The following is a 25,606-nucleotide window of genomic DNA, read 5'->3' on the forward strand; positions in this document are numbered from 1 at the left end:
AAGTAGACATATTTTAGAGTAGTTTTAGGTTCACACTAAAATTGAAGGGGAGGTGCAGGGATTTCCCACCTACGCCCTGCCCCTACACATGCACAGCCTTCTTCACTATCAGCATCTCCCACTAGACTGATATATTTGTTAACACTGAGGAACCTATGCTGGCATATCTTCTTCATCCAGAGTCCAGAGTTCACATTAAGGTTTACTCTTGGTGTTGTACATTCTCTGAGTTTGGACAAATGTTTAGTGACATGCATTCATCATTATAGTGTCGTACAGAGTAGTTTCACTGCCGTAAACATCTTCTGTGCTCTGTGCATTCATCCTTCTCCCCTTTCTAACCCCTGGCAATTACTGATATTTTTACTGTCTCCACAGTTTTTGTCTTTTCCATAATGTAATATGGTTGGAATCATACAGCATGTAGCCTTTTCAGATTGACTTCTTTCACTTTGTAATATGCATTTAAATTTCTTCCATGGCTTGTCATGGGTTGATAGCTTATTTCTTTTTAGCACCGAATAATGTTCTATTGTCTAGATTCACCACAGTTTGTTTATCCATTTACCTATTGAGGGACATCTTGGTTGCTTCCAAGTTTTGGCAATTATGAATAAAGCTGCTATAAACATTCATGTGTGGTTTTTTGTGTGGACATATATTTTCACGTCCTTTGGGTAAATACTATGGAGAATGACTGCTGGATAATATGGTAAAAGTGTGTTTAGTTTGGTAAGAAACTTCCAAACTGTCTTCCAAAGTGGTTGTACCATTTTGCATTCCCACCAGCAATGAATGAGAGTTCCTATTGTTCCACAACCTCTGCAGCATTTGGTGTTGCCAGTGTTCTGGATTTTGGCTATTCTTATACATGTGTATCTCATTGTTTTAATTTACCTTTCCCTGACAACATATAATCTGGAACATCTTTTTACATGTTTATTTGCCATCTGCGCATCTTCTTTGGTGAGGCGTTTGTAAAGTTCTTTGGCCCATTTTTCAGTCAGGTTGTTTGTGTTCTTACTGTTGAATTTTAAGAGTTCTTTGTATATTTTGGATAACAGTTCTTTATCAGATAGTGTTTTGCAAATATTTTATTCCAGTCTGTGGCATATGTTCTCATTCACTTGACTTCCTCTTTCACAGAGCAGAAATATTTAATTTTAATAAAGTCCAACTTACCAATTCTGTCTTTTGTCGATTGTGCCTTTGGTGCTGCATCTAAAAAATCATCACCAAATCCAGATCATCTAGATTTTCTCCTATGTTATCTTCTAGGGGTTTTGTAGTTTAGTGTTTTACATTTAAGGCTGTGATCCATTTTGAGTTAATTTTTGTGATCCATTTTGAGTTAATTTTTGTGAAGGGTGAAATGTCTGTCTAGATTCATTTTTTTTTTGCATATCAATGCCCAGTTGTTCCAGCACCAGTTGTTGAAAAGATTATCTTTGCTCCATTGTATTGCCTTTGCTCCTTTGTCAAAAATCAGTTGCCAGTATGTATGTGGGTCTAATTCTTGGCCCTCTGTTTTATTCTATTGATCAATTTATTCTTTCACCAATGCTACATTGTCTGTAGTTTTATAGCATGTCTTGAAGTTGGGTAGTATCAGTCCTCCAACTTTGTTCTTCAATACTGCATGGACTATTCTGGTAATTTGTTCTGTTTTATGTGGAGGAATATACTTTTGTATGAATAGACCACAATTTGTTTATCCATTCACCAATTGGTAGACTTGGGGTTGTTTCAAATTTTTGACTATTATGAATAAAACTATTACGACCCAGGAGGAGGTACTCCCATTAGAGGCTGACGTTGTCCAACGTGAGGAGGAATTGAATTCCCTGAAACAGAAGCTGGCGGCGGCCCTTTTGGCGGAGCGGGAACCGCAGCCAGAATGGCTGGTTTCGGTGTTGCCACTGCCGCAGAAGGCCGCTCTGTTCTGGAATGAGATTCTGCGCTATAGCCGGCAGTTAGTGCTGCCCGGGCTGGGCGTGCACAGGCACGTGCTAGTCGTGGGCTGCGGTGGGCTCCGCTGTCCACTGGCGCAGTACTTGGCAGCGGCCGGCGTGGGCCGCCTTGGCCTTGTGGATTATGACGTGGTAGAGATGAGCAACCTGGCCCACCAAGTGCTACGTGGCGAGGCACTGGCTGGACAGGCCAAGGCCGCTTCGGCCGCCGCCTCGCTGCGCGGCCTCAATTTGGCAGTGGAATGAGTGCGGTACACTCAGGCCCTTTTATGCCGGTCACTACCCTAGACCCGGTCCGCCGATATGATGTGGTGGCCGACTGCTCGGACAACGTGTCCACTGGCTACCTGGTTAATGACGCATGTGTGCTGGCCGGTTGGGCCCTAGTGGCTGCCAGTGCCTTGCCCCTGGAGGGCCAAATCACAGTCTACCATTATGACGGTGGGCCTTGCTATCGCTGCATATTCTCCCAGCCACCCCCAGCGGAGACAGTGACCAACTGCGTGGACGCCAGGATGCTCCGTGTCGTAACCGGGGTCCTGGGCTGCCTGCAGGCCTTGAAAGTGCTGAAAATCGCTGCGAGTCTGGGCCCCTCTTACAGTGGCAGCCTGTTGCTCTTTGATGCCCTGAGAGGGCATTTCTGCGGTATTCGGCTGCGGAGCTGCAGGCTCGACTGTGCAGCTTGTGGGAAATGGCCCACTGTGACTCCTCTGCTGGACTATGAAGCCTTCTGTGGCTCCTCAGCCACCGATAAATGCCACTCCGTGCAGTTACTGAGCCCAGAGGATCGTGTTTCTGTCACCGACTATAAGCGACTTCTGGATTCTGGGGCACCCCATCTGTTGCTGGACATCAGGCCTAAGATGGAGGTGAACATCTATCTGTCTTTTGCCTCGTGCCCTACACGTCCCTCTGAAATATTTGGAACGCAGGGATGCGGAGAGCCTGAAGCTCTTAGGAGAAGCAGTCCGGGAAGGGAAGCAGGGCACACAAGAAGGGGCTGCTTTCCTCATTTATGTGATTTACAAACTGGGAAATGAATCACAGAAAGCGGTGAAGATCCTCCAGGCCTCATCAGCAGCTCAAGAGTTACACTCTTTAACAGTTTGGAATATTGTGGGGGACCTCATGGCCTGGGCTGCCCAAAACGGTGGAACATTTCCACAGTACTAAGGTGACTGGTATAGTCTGATGGGAAAGATGTGGATTGCCGTAATACCGCAAAGATATATTTATTTGCATTTTTCAGTAATATACATAGGAGCTGGAGATTCTACAGTATCTGTGAATACATGGACTCCTTTTTTATAAGGAGTTTTTAAAATTGTTATATATTGGGTGACTTATTAATGGATTATACTGTTTCTGGGAATCATCTTTTTTTCAGCACATGGAGGGTGTCTTGAACATATGAGATGTAATGTGACAGGATTTTGTATTTAAGCTGCAGATCATTTACCTGTCCTTATTTTCCACCTCCCCCAGTCAAAATGCTTTCTAAATCATTTTATATCTGGAATTAAGGTGTAGTAAACTTAGTCTTATGAAATTGATCACAGATTATATACTTAGGATCAGTTTACTTAAATTCTTGGATCTTATTAATATTTCAGATGATAGAATACATCCTACAGAAATACACGTTTAAAATGTAAATTGTTTTAATTATTCAGAAAGTGGGTCATTCTATTTGGCATTTTGAATTAGTATCAAAATGAGATCTTTAAAGTTTACCAAAATAAAGGAAACCACCTTTGTAGTCTGAAAAAAAAAAACCTATTATGAATACTCGTGTATAAGTATTTGTGTGGATACATGCTTTAATTTTTCTTGGGTAAATACCTAGGAGTTGACTTGCTGGGGCTGGGTTATATGGTAGATGGGTACACATTTAGCTCTACAAAAAATTGTCAAAAAAGGAAGAGGAGGGTGGGGGAGAAAGGAAAAAATAATTGCCAAAATGTTTTCCACAGTGGCTGTACCATTTTGTATTCTCCCTAGCAATGTATGACATTTCCAGTTGCTTTACATCCTCTATTATACTTGATATCGTCAACTTATTTTTATTTTTGTCATTCTCATGGTTATAAGAAGGTATCTCATGTTGGTTTTAATTTGCATTTTCCCAATGACTGATGATGTTGACCATCTTCTCATATGCTTATTTGCCATCTATACCTCTTCTTTGGTAATATATGTGTTCAAATCTTTTGTTCATTTAAAAATTATGTTTGTCTTATTATTGCATTATGAGGGTTCTTTAGTGTGCATACAAGTTCTTTGTCAGATATATATTTTGCAAATATTCTCCTGCAGTCTGTGGCTTGCCTTTTAGTTTTTCTAACAGCATGCTTTAAAGAGTAAAAATTTTAAATTTTGATAAAATCCAATTATTGTTTTTTCTTTTATATTTAGTGCCTTTTGTGTTCTACAGAAGAAATCTTTGCCCAATCCAAAGTCAAAAGAATTTTCCCTAATGTTTTTTCCTAGAAGTTTTATAGTTTTAGATGTTACATTTAGATCTGTGATGCATTTTATATTTTTGCTTATGTTGTGAGCTAAGGGTCTAGGCTCATTTTTTTCATATGCACATGTAATTATTTTAATAGCACTTGTTGAAGATTATCCTTTCCCGGTTGCATTACCTAGGCATTTTTCTTGAAAAGTATTTATGTATGTTTGAGATTATTTCTGGAGTCTCTCTTCTCTTCCATTGTTCTATATGTCTATCTTTATGCTAATACAATACTGCTTTGATTACTGTAGCTTTATATATAATAAGTGTTGAAATCAGGTAGTGTATATCTTTTTCTTTTTCATTTTTTCAATCCTGTTTTGGGTAATCTAGCTCATTTTATTTCCATGTAAATTTTAGAATTAACTCATCATTTTCTATGAATAAATTCTCCCTGGATTTTCTTGTTTGTACATTAAAATTTGTTGAGAAAAAGAAATAAATGGCATATAGGTTGAAAAGGAGGAAGTAAAACCCTTTATTTGCTGATTTAACCTCACAGTGACTCATTTTCTCATGTGGTTTGTGAGAATTTTGCTAGTTTGTCTTCAGTGAATTTCCCCTATACCCAATGTCTAGAAGACCCATATGCTCTGAACTATGAATTGGAATCTACATAAAAGCTACTAGAATTAATAAATGAGTCTAACAAGATGCAAGGGAAAATATACAAAAATTGTTTTTTTATATACTAGCAATTAACTTAAAACAATATTATTTACCATGAAAATACATTACTATTTACAATAAAAAACAATACTGTTTACATCAGCATAAGAAATATGAAAGACTTAGGAAGTGATTTAACAAGTTTGTACTGTTGAATAGGGTGACCTTTCTCCCAGTCTTGGGGGAAAGCATTTAGTCTTTTACCATTAAGTCTGCTGTTGCTTGTAGATTTTTCATAGATGCTCTTTATGAAGTTGAGGCAGTTTCCTTCTATTCCTAGTTTGCTGAAAGTTTTGATCAAAAATAGATGTTGAATTTTGCCAAGTGCTTTTTCTGCATCTGTAGAGAAGATCATATGGTTTTCTTTAACTAGTCTGTTAATATGTTGAATTACATTGAGTTTTAAATGTTGAATCAGTTTTGTATTATTGGGATAAACTCCACTTGTTCTTACGTATTACCTCGTTTAGGTTGGGTTTCTTTGGATAAAATTTTAAGAGTTTTGTGTGTCTGTATTCTTGTTCATGAAAAATATTGGTCTAAATTTTCTTTCCCTAAAGTAGAGAGTAGAATAATAGTTGCCAGAGTCTGGGAAAGGTAGTGGCGAGGGGGTCATAAAGTGGAGATAGTTAATGGGTACAAAAATACAGTTAGAATGAATAATATCTAGTATTGAGTAGCACAATAGGGTGATAGTAGTTAACATAATTTATTGTGTATTTTAAAATAACTAACAGAATGGAATTGGAATGTTCCTAACACAAAGAAATGATAAAGGCTGATTTGATAATTAAAAATTGTATGCCTGTATCAAAACATCACATGAACCCCATAAATATGTAAAACTATAATGTACACATCATCAAAAATAAAAATTAAAACAACTTTTCCTTATAGTTTTTCCTTAGCTTTGATATCAAGATAATTTTGACCTCATAGAATGAGTTGGGAGGTATTTCCTAATCTTCCATTTTTTTGAAGTGTTTGTGAAAAGCTGATATTATTTTGTTTTAAAATGTTTGCTAGAATTTCCTAGTGAAGTTATCTAGTCCTGGAGGCTCTTTTTTTTTTTTTTTAAGCTATACATTCAATTTCTTTAATAGATATTAGGCTATTTTTTTTGTTTTTTTTGTTAGATATTTTATTTTATTATTATTATACTTTAAGTTTTAGGGTACATGTGCGCAATGTGCAGGTTAGTTACATATGTATACATGTGCCATGCTGGTGTGCTGCACCCATTAACTCGTCATTTACATTAGGTATATCTCCTAAAGCTATCCCTGCCCCCTCCCCCCACCCCACAACAGTCCCCAGAGTGTGATGTTCCCCTTCCTGTGTCCATGTGTTCTCATTGTTCAATTCCCACCTATGAGTGAGAATATGCGGTGTTTGGTTTTTTGTTCTTGAGATAGTTTACTGAGAATGATGATTTCCAATTTCATCCATGTCCCTACAAAGGACATGAACTCATCATTTTTTATGGCTGCATAGTATTCCATGGTGTATATGTGCCACATTTTCTTAATCCAGTCTGTCATGTTGGACATTAGGGTTGGCTCCAAGTCTTTGCTATTGTGAATAGTGCCCCAATAAACATACGTGTGCATGTGTCTTTATAGCAGCATGATTTATAGTCCTTTGGGTATATACCAGTAATGGGATGGCTGGGTCAAATGGTATTTCTAGTTCTAGATCCCTGAGGAATTGCCACACTGACTTCCACAAGGGTTGAACTAGTTTACAGTCCCACCAACAGTGTCAAAGTGTTCCTATTTCTCCACATCCTCTCCAGCACCTGTTGTTTCCTGACTTTTTAATGATTGCCATTCTAACTGGTGTGAGATGGTATCTCATTGTGGTTTTGATTTGCATTTCTCTGATGGCCAGTGATGGTGAGCATTTTGATATTAGGCTATTTTTGTGTTTTGTTTCTTTTTGAGTAGACCTTGGTAGTATGTGTGTTTCAAGAAACTTGTCCATTTCATTAACGTTTTCAAGTTTATTGATATAATGTCGTTCATAATATTCCCATTAGCCTTTTAATGTCTATAGGATTTAAAGAGATGTTCTTTCTCTGTTTTCTGAGAATGGTGTCTTCTCTCTTTTTTTTAATCTTAATCAGTGTGATTAGAGGTTTATCAATTTTACTTTTTTTTCCAAAGAAATAACATCTGGTTTAGATTTTTTTTGTTATTTAAAAAAATTTTATTTCATTGATTTTTGCTTTCATCTGCTTATTATTTCCTTTCATCTGCTTACTTTGTTATATTTTGCTCTTATTTGTCAGATTTCTTAAAATGGAAGCATTGATTTTAAATCTTTGTATTTTTATAATATAAGCACTGCTTTTGCTGCATTGCATACACTTTGGTATATTTTGTCTTCATTTTTATTCATTTCAAAAATTTTTTAAATTTCCCTTTTGACTTCTTTTAATCATGGGATATTTATAAGTATGTTCTTTAGTTTCCAAATATTTGGGGGAACTGTCTAGAAACCTTTTTATTACTGATTTCTTATTTAACTCTCTTTCAATAACATTTGTATGAGGTGATTCCTTTTAAATGTGTTAAGAGTTGTTTTGTTGCCCAGATTATGGTCTGGGTAAATGTCCCATGTTCACTTTATAAGAATATTTTGTTTTTGTTGGTTGTTCTATAAATGCTGATTAACTTTATTGATAGTGTTTTTCTAGTGTTTTGTATCCTTACAGAATTTCTGTCTACTTTTTCTATCAATTATTGAGGTTCTGGTATTAAAATATCCAACAATGCTTATGAATTAGTCTGTACATTTATCCTTCTAGTTCCATCAGCATTTGCTTCATGCATTTTGAAGTTTTTTATTATCTGAATAAACATTCAGGATTTCTACATACTCCTGATGACTTGATCCCTTTATCATTATGAAATGATCCTTTTCTTTGGTAATATTTTATTCTGAAATTTAACCTTAGTATAGCCACTCAGCTTTATTTCGGTTAGTTTTAGTGTGGTTTATCTTTTTTCTATCTTTTTTACTTGTAATAATTCTGTCCTTTTACTTAAAGTGTATTTCTTGTAGATAGCATACATAGTTGAGTATTGTCCTTTTATCCAATTTTATAGTCTGCTTTTTAGTTAGTGAGTTTAGACATTTCCATTTAAGGTTGGATTTAAACCTACCATTTTATTATTTGTTTTCTATTTGTCTTACCTGTCTTTATTCTTTTTGCTTTGTTTCTACCTTCTTTTGGATTAAATGAAAATTTATTAATATTATATTTTAGGTTTTTTTTTGGCTTATTAGCTATATCTTTTTTGTTGTTTAATGGTTGCTCTAGAGTTTACAGTATAACTTTTAAATTTATCAACATCTACTTTCAAATAATATTACAGTGATTCCCACATATTTTAAGAAACTTAAAATTGTATAGTTCTATTTCTCTTGGTCTTTGTGTTGCTGTCATACATTTTACTGCCATATATGTTATACACCCAACTGCTATGGACTGAACGTTTGTATCCCTCCACAACTCACCTGTTGAAGCCTAATGCCCAATGTGATGTCATTTGTAGGTGAAAGCTTTGGGAGATAGTTAGGTCAAGAGAATGGATCCCTCATGAATGGGATTAGGGTCCTTATAATAAGAGACATGAGAGAGTTTTCTTTCTCTTTTTTTTGTTCTCTGCCATGTGAGGTTATGAAGAGAAGATGGCTATCTGCAAACCTGGGAGCAGGCTCTAACCAGACACTACATCTTCCAGTGCCTTGAACTTGGACTTCCCTCCCCACAGAACTGTGAGAAATAAATATTTGTTGTTTAAACCACCCAGTCTGCTAATTTGTTATAGAAGCCCAAATTGACCAAGACACGCAGCAATATGTTATTATCTTTGCTTTAGAAGTTATCTTCTAAGTATATTAAAAATAAGAAAAAATTTATATCTACTCACTGTTTTACCATTTCTGATGCTCTTCATCCCTTTGTGTAGATACAAATTTCCATCTGGTATTATTTGCCTTTTACTGAAGGACTTCCTTTACTATGTGCAATGATGCTTATGATATATTCTTTTAGATTTTGCATATCTGAAAAAGTATTTACTTTCATTTTTGAAGGATATTTTTGCTAGATATAGAATTCTAGTTTGCCAGCTATTTTGTTCGTTGCTTTAAATATGTTGTTTCACTGTCTTCTGACTTGCATTATTTCTGATGAGAAATATATTGTCATTCTCATTGCTGTTCCTTTGTATGTAATGTGATGTCTTTTTTTTTCTTGCTTGCTTTTCAGTTTTTCTTTGTCACTGTTTTTTTAAATATCTGATGATGATGTACTTTACTTTGGTATTCTTATTGTTTCTGCTTGGGGTTTACCAAACTCCTTGGATATGTAGGTTTATAATTTTCTTCATATTGGTAAAATTTTTTGACCAATTGTTTCTTCAAATATTTTTGCTACACTTCTTTTCTCTGAGACTCCAGTTATATGTATGGTAGGCCACATGATGTTGTCATCTTTTGAATTTCTTTTCTTAAAAATCTTTTTACTCTGTGTGTTTTATTTTGTCTAGGTTTTATTGCAATGTCTTCATGTCCCTAATTCTTCTACAATACCTAATCTTCTGTTAATCTCATCAGTGTATTTTCCATCTCAGTTATTATATTATTAATCTCCATAAATTTGACTTATGTCTCTTTTTATCTTTCATTTCTGTTCTCAATATGCCTTTGTGGAGTACATTTATAATAACCGTTTTAACTACCTTGCCTAATAATTCTATAATCTCTGTCATTACTGGGTCTGTTTGTAGTTATTGAATCCCTCCCACTCCCCGTTTTTCTTTTTTGCCTGCCTGGTAATTTTTGGTTGGATGTTAGATATTGTAAATTTTATATTGTTGGATGGTGGTTCATTTTATTTCTGTAAGTATTTTTGGCTATGTTCTGGAAGGCAGTTAAGCCAGCTTGACTTCATCTAGTTTTGTTGAAACTTGCTTTTAAACCTTTTTAGGTGGATATAAATCATCCCATAATCTATTGCTAATTTGGCCCTACTAATGAGGCAATCAACCTTTAAGTATTCCACTTTATACTCCGTATGTTAGTATTTTTTGCCCACTGGCTAGTGACAACATAAATGATTCCCAGCTTTTTATGAGCTGTAGGGATTTTTTGATTGTACCTTTCTGGTGGTTCTTTTCCTGGTCTCGTTAGTTTCTTAATACACGTGTGCTGATCTGTACTCAAAGACTCAAAGGAAATCCTGTCTGTGAATGTCTCTTCTGCAGTGCTTTACCCCACAAATTCTAGTCACTGTGGCTTCCCCAAACTCCACCCTGCTTCTGTTCAACTCAGCAAGACCCTGTTCTGGGTCTGTTTGGGCTCTCCTTCCCTGTCCCGTGACCTGCTCTCCAGGCAGTGAGCTGGAGCACCCACAGGGATCACTTTATTCATTTGTTCTTTCTCTCAGGGATCACCATTTAGTGTTGCCTGCTTTCCTGCATCTTTAAAAACCATTATTTTATATATTTTGTCCAGTGTTGTGGTTGTTTAAGGCAGAAAGATAAATTTAATCCCTATTACTATATTATGATCAGAGCTGGATTCCTTAACTAACTTTTCCACATGAAATTACAATAATTATAAAAACAATACCATTATATATTAAATGATATAAAATGCCATTCTATAAAGTGTTGTCATAGCACATTTTCTTTCAGTATTTTTTTGACCTCTATGAAGTTTTTAGGCAATATTGTTAGTAAAATGAGACTTTGGAGTTGCTTGACCCTACAATTTATTATCAGTGTTCCACTTTTAATTCTTTTTTATCTTGGGACTATTATCTTCTTTAAGACTCATTTTCTTACCAGTAAAATGTGTGGATAATTGTACCTTCCTTGCAATATTGTAGCAGGGATTGAAAATAAAATATGAAGTATTCAATAAATAGTAGTTATCAATAGTTTCAATCACACTATGTATGCAGCTTCATACCTTGATTTTAAAACAATTATAAACATTTGATATATTGTCTTATAGCATTGATTGATGCATAATGAATGGCCCAATGCATACTCATAAATTCTTCCCTTATTTTTGTTTATTTCTTTGTAAATACATATTTTTAATTGATATATAATAGATGTACCTATTTTTAGAGTACATATATAATGTTTTGATACTTTCATATAATGTGTAAAGATCAAGTCAGGGTAACTGGGATATCAATCCTCTTAAATATTTATCTTTTTTTATGCTAGGTCTTCCCCTATTTTTGGATATCTGGTTTATTTATAATTTTCTCCCTTAATATACCATCATACCTGGGGCTGTCTTATCTAAATTTAAAAGTTCTTAATACAGCCAATTTGAAGATAAGTCTTGATTTGAAACATGTTTGAGATCTCCCTGCATTAGTTCACATGAATTTAACTGGATCTCAGCAGCTTCAACTCTTCACTGTGCTTTTCCTGCCCCTTCCTGTTTCTTCTCAAGAGAAGACAATTTCTTGCTCATTATTTTCTGTGGTAACTGAGAAGAGGAACTGAGTAGGAAGGTGTTGGGCTGCTAAGACCCAGGGCACATCCCTATTGAATTCTTTCTACTCTGTTTTGTGCTTTCGGAAATACAGACGTTGGTTCAGCTGCCCTCATCACAGCTCATGGCTTCTCTTGTTTTATTCTCTTTCAGGGCAGGGAGTTAGCTCTTGTCTGTTTGGATGCCTAATTCAATCTCTATTGACTATGTTTAGTTTTGCATAAATTGTTTACACATTGGTAAAAATAATTCATTAATCTTTTCTGGTAAACAGTTACAATAATTTGATTTTGAGTAGAATACAGATGAGACTCATATTAAAACATTGTATTCATAGATAGGATGTATCCAAAAGCAATTTCATTAGCTTTATCTGTTTGGTTTTTTCATGAAAGGCAATCATTTGTTAAAGAGGGTTCAATGTTTTACTGAGAATGGGCCAACTAAAATACTGATTGTAGATAGATCCTTCCTGGGAAAAGAGGACCCATGAGTTATAAAAACCTGTGAAATTTAAGTATATGATCTCAAATAGTCCCTAATGTTTGCTATTGCAAGCTTGGAGAGTCCTTGGTTGAAAAAGCATAATTCTTTCCCTGAAAGAGTTATAGGCTTTTCCCATTATCTGAAGAGAAACCACCATGCCACAGCCAATCAGGAATGAAATGGGGTGAGAGGATGGATAGGCATTTTTTCCTGGTTCATCTCAGGCCTCTTTCTATCATGCTGGGCTTGCCTCGCTTCTCCTTAACAAAATGTCTTTCCTTTTTCTCCTACTGTCTTTCCACCAGAGCCCTGGCTGCCACTGGCCCCTTCCTTTGTACTTACTGCCTATGCCCATTGGCCACAAAGCTTGACGTTGTTCAGAATATTCACCTGAAAATGAATCTCTTTTGTGAATAACATTTATTCATAGCCGAACTTTGATGCATTTTTAAAAAATCATTTTCTCACATGAGTAGGGGAGGTACAAAGTGAGCAAAGTGGGAAGAGAATCCATGTGTAATACCCCAAGGGTGAATATTCACAGGAATGTTAAAATGTCCCTAATTAATGAACCATTTCCTATTCTGACTAGTAATCTAAGCTATCTGTCATCATATAAAAAACAGAACTACATGTTATGATAGCCAAAAGTAGGATGATGTCTTCCTCTACCCTGTGGTCTTTTAGGAAACCATAACTGATTGCAGTTCTTTCTAGAGGTATTAAAACGGGGTGGTGGGCCTTTTAAAATTTTCGTATGTATCGTGAAATGTTGGATATGTTTAGTGAGGAGTTGTCAGTGTTTTAAGTAAAGGAGAATATATTCTGCCTTCAGTAATTGCATTAATACTCAGAATAATTAAGACTCAGAAAAATACTCAGATTAATATTCAGAAATACTCAGAAAAATGTGATGGCCAATTTTGGAGGTGAATTTGGGGGTAAGAGCTGCTGATGGCACCAGCTTTACAGAGGATGGTGAATATGAACTATGAACTCTAGTTGCATAGAATTTTGCAAAACAATTTTGTTCCTATTGACAAGGGGCAGTCCCTTTCAAAGACATTACTGTGGAACTCTATTAAGTGCAGGAGAGGAAAGTGTGACATGGAAATACAGTTGACCCTTGAACAATGTGGGCTTGGACTTTGTGGATCCACTCACACATGGATGTTTTCCCACCAAACAGCATTTGCAGGATGCGAATGCCACATATCTGGAGGGCCAACTTTTTGTATGAGTGGGTTCCACAGGGCCTACTGCAGGACTTGAGTGTATGTGGATTTTTTTATATGAGGGGGTGATGGGTCCTAGAACAAATCCCTTGTGTATATCACGGAACAACTGTACATACACAATATATTTTTATATCAGACAAGGTACAGAGAATATTTCTTTCTTGTGTCATCACACCTTTGTGCCCAGGTATTACAGTGCTTCAAAGATAAGTCTTCGTCCTTTTAATTTATATTTGAAAAAAAAATTAGAGTCCATCCAGATGAGACTCTTTGGGACCATAAAATAGACAATTTTCTCTGTAGTATCCAAACTGAAAGCCTAAATGGCTCTTGTATTAAATAGGGTAGTTTTATAGAATTTAACATTTTCAGGGCCAATGCAGCAAGATCTTTTTTTTTTTTTTTTTTTTTTTTTTACATGTTCTAACACTTTGCACATAAGAAATTTTCCATTTGGTGTGAGGCATGTGCCAAATGATGGAATGTATTGCCACGTTAGAGTCTGGTTATTCTAAATATAAAATTAAAAGGAAAAGTAGGGAGATGAGCTCCAGAAAATGGAAAGAAAACACACTGAATTTTTTCTCTCTGGGGAGAGTTTTATTCTGGGGACATTGGAATAGTTACCTGAGCACTCAAAACGTTGCTATGCAAAGTGCTGTTGTGGACCAGTAACCTGCCTGGGAGCTTGTTAGAGCTATGGAGTTTTAGGCGTACTAAATCAGTCTACATTTTGGCACAACTGCCGTGAGATTCATAAGCAGATTACAGTTTGAGAAGCATTGCTCAAAATTGATGAGGGCGGCTCTGTGCATCACCTGATATCAGTGTTATGGCTTTAGAGTATAGATGTAATGCTTCTTGATCCTTGGGGAATACTCTTATACAAAAAGGGCTGTGTCAACCTGTATCTTCCTTCTGTGACTTTGACCTTTCTATGTTTGGTTACATTCCTAGTTGGAAGTGAGGAATCAGGGAATCTTTGGGAATTAGAGACATTTATGTGGATTGAGTGTACATAAAATAAAGACCGGAAACTCAAGAATTAGGAAAGAGATGGAAAATTTTGAAGGGTAACGAAAACTTCAAGGATATTATTGGTTTTCATGTGGTTAAAACATTAAAATTTTTTTTCTCATGTAAGGTTTTTGGTTGTGGCAATAAACACCAGTGCTGGTTGATTTAAGCAGCAAATGAATTGTTTAAAAGATGCTGCTTGGTTCACAGATTGCTGGGAGGGCTGGAGAGCCAGATTGTAGCTATGAAGCCAGGGACAGAGTCCAAGTCAGCCTGCAGAGCTGGGTTGGTGGATACTCCTGTTACTGCAGAGCACTAAAGGCTGCAGATGGCACCCCAGGTGCCATTGGTACCAAACCATGCATGCCTGCACCAGCCCTGCATTGTGGGGCCTCTGTATTCGTTATGGCATCTCTATTCCCAGAGGGAACACTGGGTGATCTCTGTACACTGGGGTGCGTATGTCTTATTGGTGGTGTCTAGACCATGTTCCTTTGTCCCAGGTGGCAAGGAAGCTGGGAAAGCATGTCTTTGGTATTTTTGCAGTCATTGTGGGAGGTGACCACTGCCTTGTTGGGTTGGGGAATTTCCCAAACCTAGTTCTAACCTAGGGTTCAGATACAGGTGGATAAAAAGAATGATAGATGCTTGATAGAGTTGCGTGTGTGTGTGTGTGCGTGCGTGTGTGCACATGCACGTGTGTGTGAGTGCGTGTTTACTGTGTTTACTAGGGATATTTATTTCAATAGGGCATCTTCCTGAATTTATGATGAAGGTTGATAATGGAAAAGTCAGATTCATTTTGCATAATTTTGCTTTTTTGTTAAAAATGCTAACATACATAGAAAATCAAGAGTACCGATACTTGTTTCAGGTTGCATTTAACCAGGAAAAAACTTGTGTTCTGTGAGATTGAACAGCTTCCTAGCACTCACTCTGAAATGTGCAGTTCATTGCATTTGCTTTCTAAATGAGAACCACATTTAATGAAACCCTGACCATGTAATCAAGATAATGAGGGATTTTTAATTTGGCTGAGTGACTCAGTTGTGGAGTACACACTTTGACTTGTGTTCGGATGGGAGGTTGAGAAATTATCACTGCCTTGGTGTACATGAGACACAAAGCAGAAAACAAAATCAGCATGCGCTGTGTCATATTTGTACTGAGATAACACCGAGGAACAGCTGTGACTCTTTCAAATGACTCCATTTGTTTGATAATTGCTGGGTAAAAATAGTGCCACTATTGGCTATTTCAGGAAGACAGATGGCGTTCTAGATTATGTTCCTTTCCTTGTACCCAAAAAGAACAGGACCAAGTCTTTCTGAAAATTACTGTCTGTGTGTGTGAAATAGCATCAGGGAAGGGGACAGCACATTTCAAGCTTTTGCCCTGCAGGTAGGTAGGAAGCAGGGGCTGAGCTGTAAAGGAAACAGGGAATTCAATTATTCCAGCCTGAGTTAGGGTGGGAAATCAAGGCATCTGTCTGTTGCTTAGGAACAGAAATATCTTGTGCCTCAGCTACAGTTGGAGAAACCAGGTCATTTACTTTCAGAGTTCACCTACTGGTTATCCAAACAGAGCTGAAGGAGAAAGCACCTCTTTTCTCCTCCTGGCAGGGGTTGTTTTTCTCATCAGACCTCCTACCTTTCTTCCACTCAGCAAATTCTCTGTTGTTCCTAATGCATTGTCTCAAAACTGTGCCAATCAAATGACAGTACTACCTGGGGAGGCGGGTGGGAGATGATGGGTTTTCTTCAGGAGCTGGTCCTTGGGTCTTTTTCCCCTCCCAGGAAGCCTGGGGACTGGCGGTGGTGGAGTGCAGTACTCCGCCTTTTGTCTGAATGGCAGGCATGTGATGGTTTGACATCTGGTTGGCATTCTTGTCTGCACCTCAGGGAGGGAAGGTTGTCACACATACTCCCATGGTCCCACAGTTAGGTCTGGGGTCAGGCAGGGAGGCAGAAACACAGATCTTTTGTGAAGTATGAGGACTCCACTTCTTGTGCTAAGGGAGAACCGTGAATTGCAACCTTACCCGTGTATATGAATCTCTTTGAGATCTTTCCAAAAAACACACACCTGAGACTTACACCCAGAAATTCTGCTTCGTTAGATCTGAGGTATAACCTGGGCCCCCGAGGGTTCAAAAGTTTCCCAGGTAATTAGAACTTAAAAGTCAGTCCCATTTTTCTCCTTAGCCCCTGCTAAAGAGTGCTGGACTCCCAGATCCAGGCTGGGCATAGAAACGCTTAAGCATGGAGTTCCTGGGTGTCCTCATTTCTGTCCAGAGTTGAGAGCTTGTCCTGTGGCCTTCTCCCTGGGGAGCTGTGTGTACTCAGGGTCACATGAGTCCTGCAACAGTGGGTTCCTTGGTCTTCAGTTTGGGTGGGAACGTTTACTCTTTCAGGAGTACCCAGAAGGAGAATTGAGACTTGTAGTTGGGTGGAAACATTCTGGAAGTATTTAGGCGTTAACTAGACAATGGGAAACTGGTAGGTAGAACCTTAATCCCTGGGTATTTCTGACTAAGCAGGGTGATAAGAGCAGACTGTCCCAGGCACACAGGCACACACTGCCAGTATACCTTGCCCTGGGCACACAGGCACACGCTGCCAGTATACCTGCCCTGGACAAGGCCTTGGGGTGTATGAACACTGATAATTTCTACTCACCATTCTCCAGGGATCCCAGGAAAATCAGATAGTTTCAATAAGAGTATTACAGTACGCAGAGGCAAAAAACTTAAAAGGACCATGAGATGTAGTTCCTCTTTGCCTCTTCTTTTTATCTTCACAAAGAAAGTCGTTATATTGAAAATGAAGATGATTAGAAAAGCTTTAAAACATTCGCAGTATGTTTTAAACATTTCTCCTCGAAAGCCACAAGCCAAAGGCGTCATTTCTTGCCTCCTTTTTGCTCAGTTATGTAAACGTCCATTTGTGGGAATACCAGGTTGATCCGGAAATCTCAATTTAAAGACAGCTGAGAAGTAGACTTGTTATCAGGAGTATGAAAGGAAACACTGTTGAGCAGCCTTAATTTTCATGACTCTCAAATGCAGGGACGTGACTGAAGCACAAGGTGTCTGATTTTCAGTTGTACCTGGCCATGAAATCAATCTCTGAGTCTACATAGCCACACTTGAAACAACCTCACATCTCTCACACTGGCTTGCCAAATCCGAGGGACTTTGAATTGAGAAAAGAAAAGGAAGACATTTCCACCATTCATAGCAAAACCTGGGTTTTTGAAGTAATTTGAATTTCTGATCCTTTTTTTCAGGCTGTACTTGCCTCTCTTCCTATCACTGCAGAATCCAAAATAAATTCGAAGCTCTCCCTCTTCTGCTGTGGACTAGAAAGAGTCAGAGAATGTTAGAAAGATTTTTGCCAACCTGCTGTGGGAGGTACAGAATTTCTAAATAGCAGGGGCTTGGAGTGGCATTCTAGGCGCTATTAGGGGATTTATCTAGAGGCAATGTCTATGTAGCACGCATACTTAGTTTGTAATGTTTATATTTAGGATAATGAGAGTGTTGGCTCTAAACCCCCAGACTTCCCTTCAGTGCTACCACTGTAAGCTATGAATAATTTTTTATATACAGAATTGGATATCTCTCCCCAACCCTTTCCTGCTATTAATTTGTGTTTTTTTAAAGTGTGAGTCCATTTCTCTTGATACACTCAATGTGCCTGTAAGGAAGAGGGCCAGCCATATCCCACCTTGGAATACCACCAAAGCAGCCAGGACAACTGAGTTGTTAATACTTTTTCTCTTTGGCTTCCATAAGGATTTAAAAACAAAAACAGAAAAGTGTGCCTTTTCTTGTCTCTCCTACTTGACCTTCAAGTTAATAAAATGAGTGACAGAGAGATTACAACTGTGAAGAAGTAAGGATGCCCTTTTGACCAAGGGTGCTTGTCATACTTTCATCTGTGTGCTCTTGGAAAATAGTAAGATCTCAATAAACATTCTCTCTTAGCACTTTTGACAAGCAATTCACCTCTCTGGACTTCAGCTCTAACATTGCACGATCTATGATTTTAGGACCCAGATAATAATATTGCCAACCCCCGTTTCCATGGGTCTCTTGCTCTTTCATCACTGATAAATGGCACCATCTTCAACATCTTCGTTTTGAGGTACCTGCTCTCCGACTCCTGTCCCACCCTCCTGGCCGGAGCTTCTAGTGTTATCACCCCACAGACCTCTAATCCATGGCCTACTACATTGTCATTGTCTATGATCCCCTTTCTCTCTTTTCCTTTTTTACTAGTTTAGATTTCACATTATATCATTTAAGCAGTTAAATATGTCAGGAGAAACATGCATAATTGTGCTCAGTGATCTACAAATTCCTGACATTGATCTAACATTAGCCCTTGACACTGCCTGGCAATCCTGCCATCTATCCTTTGGATTTTTGTCCTTCTACTCTCCAGAACAATCACACTGTCTTCTCTCGCCCCAGCTTTCTGGGCTCCTTTCCTATTCACTCTTAGCTGACTATGTTGCTTCCAAATTTACTGAAAAGATAAAAGTAGTAAGGCAGGCCACATGCCTATCATTGAATCCAGCACCGCACTCATGTCTTTATTTGCACTCCATTTCCCACCTCTGTCTGCAGATGAAATGTCTTAGTTCCCACCAAAAGCTGCTTCTGCTTATTTACCTCCAATGCTGCCACAGATACACTGGGCATGCATCCTCATTTGCCCAGTTCAATGATAGTTTCCATTTGTTGGCCTGGTATAACCATGAATAAATAGTTACCCCTAAAGTACCCCAGTTCGTATGACAAATTATATAGTCCTCTTAATCATGTAACAGACTTCCATATATGGGTATGGGGGATCTGTTTCTGGACTAGCAGGTCAGAGCATCTCTGTGACCACATCATACTGTCTTAGTTGCTTTACAGGTGGTTATGTAGCTTTAACAAGTCCAGACACAGGGCAGAGCAAGCATTCCTTTCTATTCTTCAGATGTGAATCAGCTTTTTTTGGTCCTTTACTATTTCATGTGCGTTTTAGAATTAGTTTGTAAAGTTCCACAAAATCCTGTTGGGGTTTTGATTGGAGTTTCATTGAGTCTCTAGATCAATTTTGGAAGAACTAAATCACTGCAAAATCAAATCTTCCTATTCATTAACACATATATTGCTCTATTTAGTTTTTCCTTAATATCTTTCAGCAAAATTTCACAATTTTCTGCTTACAGGTTAAATACATATTTTGTTAATTTTTTACTAGATATTTTATGGTTTTTGTTTCTATTGTAAATAGTGTATTAAAAATTGAACTTTTTTTGTTGTGGTACTGTTGACTTGTGTATTATTCTTATATGCAGCCACTTTGTGAAATTTTTATTTATAATGATTTATAAATTTGTCAGGGTTTTCTTTATAGGCAATCATAACACTTGTGAAAATGATGGTTTTTGTTTTCTTTTTTCTAATCCTTCTACTTTTAAACAACTTGATTGATATGTAGCATACATACAGGAAAGAGCACACATCATAAGTTCTCCTCTTGATACATCTTCACAAAATGAACTCACGTATTTAACTAGTACCTAGATCAAAAAACAGAACATTATTTGCATCCATGAAGTCCCCCTGGTGCTCTCTTCCATCACTACCTCCCCAAAGAAAAATGCTTGTGTTTTTATTATATTTTTCTGGTCTTATTGACTTGGCTCTTGCAAAGTTCCCTTTCTTAACATAATCACTTTCTCCCTTTCTGCTGGAATATTCCCAGTAACATACAAATGTGCTTTACAGTCTTCCATCTTGAATCTGAAATCACTCTCCCTTGACATTTATGTCCCTTTCTAGCCAGTGCTCCATTTGGCTGCTCCTCTTCTCAGCAAAACCTTTTGAATAAAAGTCCTATAGTCACTGTCTCTACTTCCTCACTGTACAGTTTTCTTTTCAACTCACTTTTATCTGGCTTCTGTTTTGGTATTCCATTGAGGCAGCTCTTGTCATGATACCAGTGTCATCCTTATTATCAAACCCAATAGACAGCTCTGTTAATATCCTCTCCATCTCTTAGCATCATTTGATGTAATTAGCCCTTGCCCATTTTGAAACACTTCATTTTCATGGCTTCCATTTTTTGCATTTGGGTGACTACTTGTTGAATGCCCTTCTCTTCACCTAGACTCTAAGTTCCACAATGGCTATGGTGATGTATAGCTTTTTCACTGTTCCATTCGCAGTGTCTAGTCCAGTGTTGACAGTAGATTGACAAATATTTGTTACCTGGGCTTTAGGGGTGACAATATATATCCAGTCACTTTTGTCTCATGTCTACTTAAATGTCTTATGGGTACCTCAACTTCAACAGGTCCAAAATGTGTTTATCATCTTCTTCTACAGACCCCCTCCTCCACTAGTATTCCCCTTTTGAGAATATACCAGTAACATCCGGTAAACCAGAAACCTAAACTCCTTACTTTTTCTCATTCCCACATCCAATCCATGATTTCTGACCATGCTACTGCCTGCATACTTTTTCCAAATTCATCCTCTTCCTTCTATGTCCATTTGCATTCTTCTGGCATGCCATTATATTGAATTACTGAAACAGCTTCTAATCTGTTTTTGTTCTGAACTGTTCTGAACTCAGGTATTACTTCCTTCCAATTCATCTCCACATAGCAGCCAAAGTGATCGTTTTAAAAATACAAGTCTAATTAAATCACCCTCATATGGCAGACATTGTGCCATATACTATCCTCCCAATTATAAAAATAGAATGAACAAAGAATAATAAACAAGAGAGTACAGGATTGCACTATTAAAAACAAATTACATAATAAATAATTTATAGTTAATTTTAATATCACTATTCTTTCCACATTTTCAAAGCATCTGTATTAGTCTCTTCTTACACTGCTGTGAAGAAATACCCAAGACTTCTTCACAGGGCAGCAGGACAGAATGAATGCAAGCAGGAGAAATGCCAGATGCTTAGAAAACCATCAGATCTCGTGAGACTTACTATTATGAGAACAGCATGAGAGAAACTACCCTCATGATCCAATTACCTCCACCTAGTCTTGCCCTTAACACATGGTGATTACAGGGATTACAATTCAAGATGAGATTTTGGGTGAGGACCAAACCAAACAACATCATTCCTCCCCAGCCCCTTCCATATCTCATGTTCTCACATTTCAAAACACAATCATGCCTTTCCAACTGTTCCCCCAAATCTTAGCTCATTCCAGCATTAACCCAAAAGTCCAAGTCCAAAGTCTCATCTGAGACAAGGCAAGTCCCTTCTGCCTATGAGCCTGTAAAATTGAAAGCAAGTTAGTTACTTTCTAGATACAATGGGAGTACAGGCATTGAGTAAATACACCTGTTCCAAATAAGATACATTGGCAAAAACAAAGGGGCTTCAGGCTCTATGCAAGTCTGAAATCCAATAGGCCAGTCATGAAATCTTAAAGTTCCAAAATGATCTCCTTTGACTCCATGTCTGACATCTAAAGTGGCGTGGGACTTGCACCCTCTGAAGCAATGGCCTGAGCTGTACCTTTGTCACTTTAAGCCATGGCTGGAGCTGAAGCAGCTGGGATGCCGGGCACGATGTCCTGAGGCTGCACAGAGCAGGGGAGCACTGGGACAGGCCCAGGAAACCATTTTTCCCTCCTAGGCTTCCAGGCCTGTGATGGGAGGGGCTGCCAGGAAGGTCTCTGACAAGCCCTGAAGACATTTTCTCCATTGCCTTGGTGATTAATATTTGTCTTCTCATCACTTATGCAAATTTCTGCAGCTGGCTTGAATTTCTTCCCAGAAAATAGGTTTTTCTTTTCTGTCACATCATTGGCTTGCAAATTTTTCAAACATTTTTGCTCTGCTTCCTCTTGAACACTTTACTGCTTAGGAATTTTTTCTACCAGATACCCAAAATCATTTCTTTCAAGTTTATAGTTCCACAGATCTCTAGGGCAGAGGCAAAATGCCACCAGTCTCTTTGCTAAAGCATACCAAGAGTGACCTTTACTCCAGTTCCCAACAAGTTCCTCATCTCCATCTGGGACCACCTCAGCCTGGACTTCATTGTCCATATCACTATCAGCATTTTGGTCAAAGCCATTCAACAAGTCTCTAGGAAGTTCCAAACTCTCCTACATTTTCCTGTCATCTGAGCCCTCCAAACTGTTCCATCCTATGCTTGTTATCCAGTTCCAAATTCGCTTCCACATTTTTGGATATCCTTGTAGCAGTACCCCACTCTTGGTACCAATTTACTGTATTAGTCTGTTCTTACACTGCTATGAAGAAATACCTGAGTCTGGGTGTTTTATAAAGGAAAGAGATTTAATTGACTCACAATTCCACATTGCTGAGAAGACCCCAGGAAACTTAAAATCATGGCGGAAAGCAGGCACCATCTTCACAGGGTGGCAGGATGGCATGACTGCAAGCAGGAGAAATGCCAGATGCTTATAAAACCATCAAATGTTTTGAGACTCACTAACTATCATGAGAACAGCATGGGGGAGACTGCTCCCATGATCCGATTACCTCCACCTGGTCCCACCCTTGATGTGGGGATTATGGAGATTACAATTCAAGATGAGGTTTTGGGTGGGGACACAGCCAAACCATATCAGCATCCTTTGGATTTCACTGCCACTCCTGTATCCTCTACAACTACACACCCATTAGTGGCTTTTGTCTTTCTCCACCTACCTTTTCTCCAAATTGAAATCTCAGGACTATTTTTCAATAATAGCAGGTAGATTTTCGGTAACTACGAGAAGGAATTATATAACTAGTTATCTGGGTTGATGAGCTACCTAGCAATCCATTCATCAGCAATAAGTCTTGTAAAAACATTAAAAAGAAAACTCTTCAGGCTTCCTTTATTAATATTAAAGATTGTCAGAAGTGATCAAAAGTAAGTTAACTATTACCTCGCCTCCTTTCTTAAACACAGATCTTCAACTAGTTAAGGAAGTACCTTCTGTATTACTAAAGGCACTGTGCTTCAGTCAATGATATGCATATATCCTACAATGAAAAAACCTAGGTTTAAAGTGATAAACAGCTTCTCTTCTCCACTGATTGGAAGTTGCCACTTGCAAGAAAGCCTGACCAGTTGAAGGACAAAGTTGAAAAGTTCTTTGTTTTTGATGATGTGCCCTGTTTTTAAATTCGAGAGCAACAAGGTGTGACTACTTTCCTGTTTCCAAAATTAGCAGGAGTAGCAGGACAAGATTAATAGGTGGGTTCATTATGCCTAAGAAGTTGACTTTTTTTTTTTCCCACAGAAAACAATTGCTTTTTTGGAGTGCAGAAAGCTTTTGCTCATGCAGTGTCAAGATCTGTTATGCTGATTGGGGGATGAAGTCACTCTTCCCACTGTTTGTAGGGCAGAAAGTCAATAAATGTGATCGGTGGTTTTATACAGCATTGAAAAGTCTCCAGAAGATTTCTCTCTTTTGGGACCCACTAAAAACCAGAGGACTCCAGGAAATAAAGCCAAATTGTGCTCTTTTGATGTGGGGCCATAAACATAATGGAATGATTTTTCCCATGAAAGATCTGAGCAAAATAACCTCTACTGATTTATTTGACTGAGTCACATCCAGCTTTCCTTCCTTCTTAGGTGCTGTTGCTTCAGAAAGTATTCATCACAATTTCATTATCTGTCTAATACTGTGTAAACAGATACTTTATTTCAAATGGACACAAGGAGGTAGTGGAGTTGAGAGTAAGATCATGGGCTCTTGAACCAGACTCTTGGATTCTAAACTTGATTCAGGTGGTTTTAGAATGTTGGGTGAGTAACTTACTTTTTCTTTGCCTCAGTGTCTTTATCTAAAAAGGGAGAGAGGGTAGATAATTACCTCCCATGGCCATGGAATGTTTTTGTGAGGATTAAATTTATTTATGTAAAGTGCATGGCAGAGATGATGATGGTGATGATGATGATTACTGAGGTTACAAGGACTGGCTGAACATTCTCTTGTGGCATTCAGGGAACACTGAAGGTGAATTCTGCCTAGCATTAACATTTGTGGGTGGATGAATCCTTGCACATATAGTCAGATAAATGTTTAATAAGTGGTCATTGGGGGTTTGACAAAGCAAGGAGACATTTAGAAAACATACAGAATCCTGTTTTAGAGTGTCTTAATTGATAGATCTTATTTCTGTTTACAGGCTTACTTTGGAGATATTGCAGGTTTGGTTCTAGACCGCCTGGGAATTGTTGAGAAGTGCGCTTTGGGTTTCCTTTCAAGTTGCCCATCTCATTTCACAGGTTAGTGAGAGGGACAAGGATTCAGGTTCACTGCCCCAACCAAAGTGGAGGGGCTATATTTGTCCCTGAGTTCAAGATACAGGTAGTTGGGTGGTCTTAAATATAGTCAAGAATGTTTCCTTCATGACAAAAAAAAAAAAAACACAAAACTCACCACCATACAATTTTTACTTCTATAGAACATACAATTTTTACTTCTTTTTAGAAGGAAAACCTGAGCTCTTTTGCTGCAGTATCTTTTTATATGCATCTAGATTTTTATAGAGCCTTGAAATTCATTGATACATGAGAAACTGAGGCTACCACTGACAGAAATTGTGTATGTTAGTAAATTGCGTGTGTGAGTAAATACGTTAGTAAATAAGGGTAGCTAAGGAAAACCAAGCCTCTGGGATTCTATTGAACAGTTTCATAGCTGTGGTGCTGTGAGTGAATGGGAGAGGGCTGGCTTCCTGCATGTGGGGGTTGGCTGGTGAATGAGGAAAATTAGCATGGCTGGGTTGATTTTTCTCTTTGAAAAGACTTTGTTCCCAGATGTCATACGTATTATTTAGCTTGAATAAATGTGAAATATTCTGGGGAAATAAATATAAGTCCCTGGAGTGCAGAGACTCTCTGTTGCTAACTTCAGTTCAGGTGCTTTCAGTTACAAGAAAGGAGGTGACGTTTGTCTCCAATGTGTGTGAGTGCTCCCTTGGCTTTTTGCTAAGGTACTTTCCTTCTTTTGCCTTTTAAAATTCCACTAATCACTTCATTTTTCTTTTGGCTCTAGAGAAAGCCAGAGTGTTTTATTCCTTGATGAGCATTTGAGAACTGAATCCTTTTGATCCACCTTCCAGGACATGTGTGCACGTGCATACACACACACACACACACACATACACACACACA

General features: G+C 38.0%; 1 protein-coding gene and 1 pseudogene across 3 annotated transcripts in view; both read left to right on the forward strand.

The window, feature by feature from the left end:
* On the forward strand, window positions 1-25,154 carry LOC100452640 (adenylyltransferase and sulfurtransferase MOCS3-like; annotated as a pseudogene).
* SYT16 (synaptotagmin 16) overlaps window positions 1-25,606 on the forward strand; it is a 328,233-nt gene that overhangs the window by 60,442 nt on the left and 242,185 nt on the right. The gene's annotated exons all lie outside the window — the stretch shown is intronic.

Source organism: Pongo abelii, chromosome 15 (assembly GCF_028885655.2).
Source record: "Pongo abelii isolate AG06213 chromosome 15, NHGRI_mPonAbe1-v2.0_pri, whole genome shotgun sequence".
Lineage (NCBI taxonomy): Eukaryota > Metazoa > Chordata > Mammalia > Primates > Hominidae > Pongo > Pongo abelii.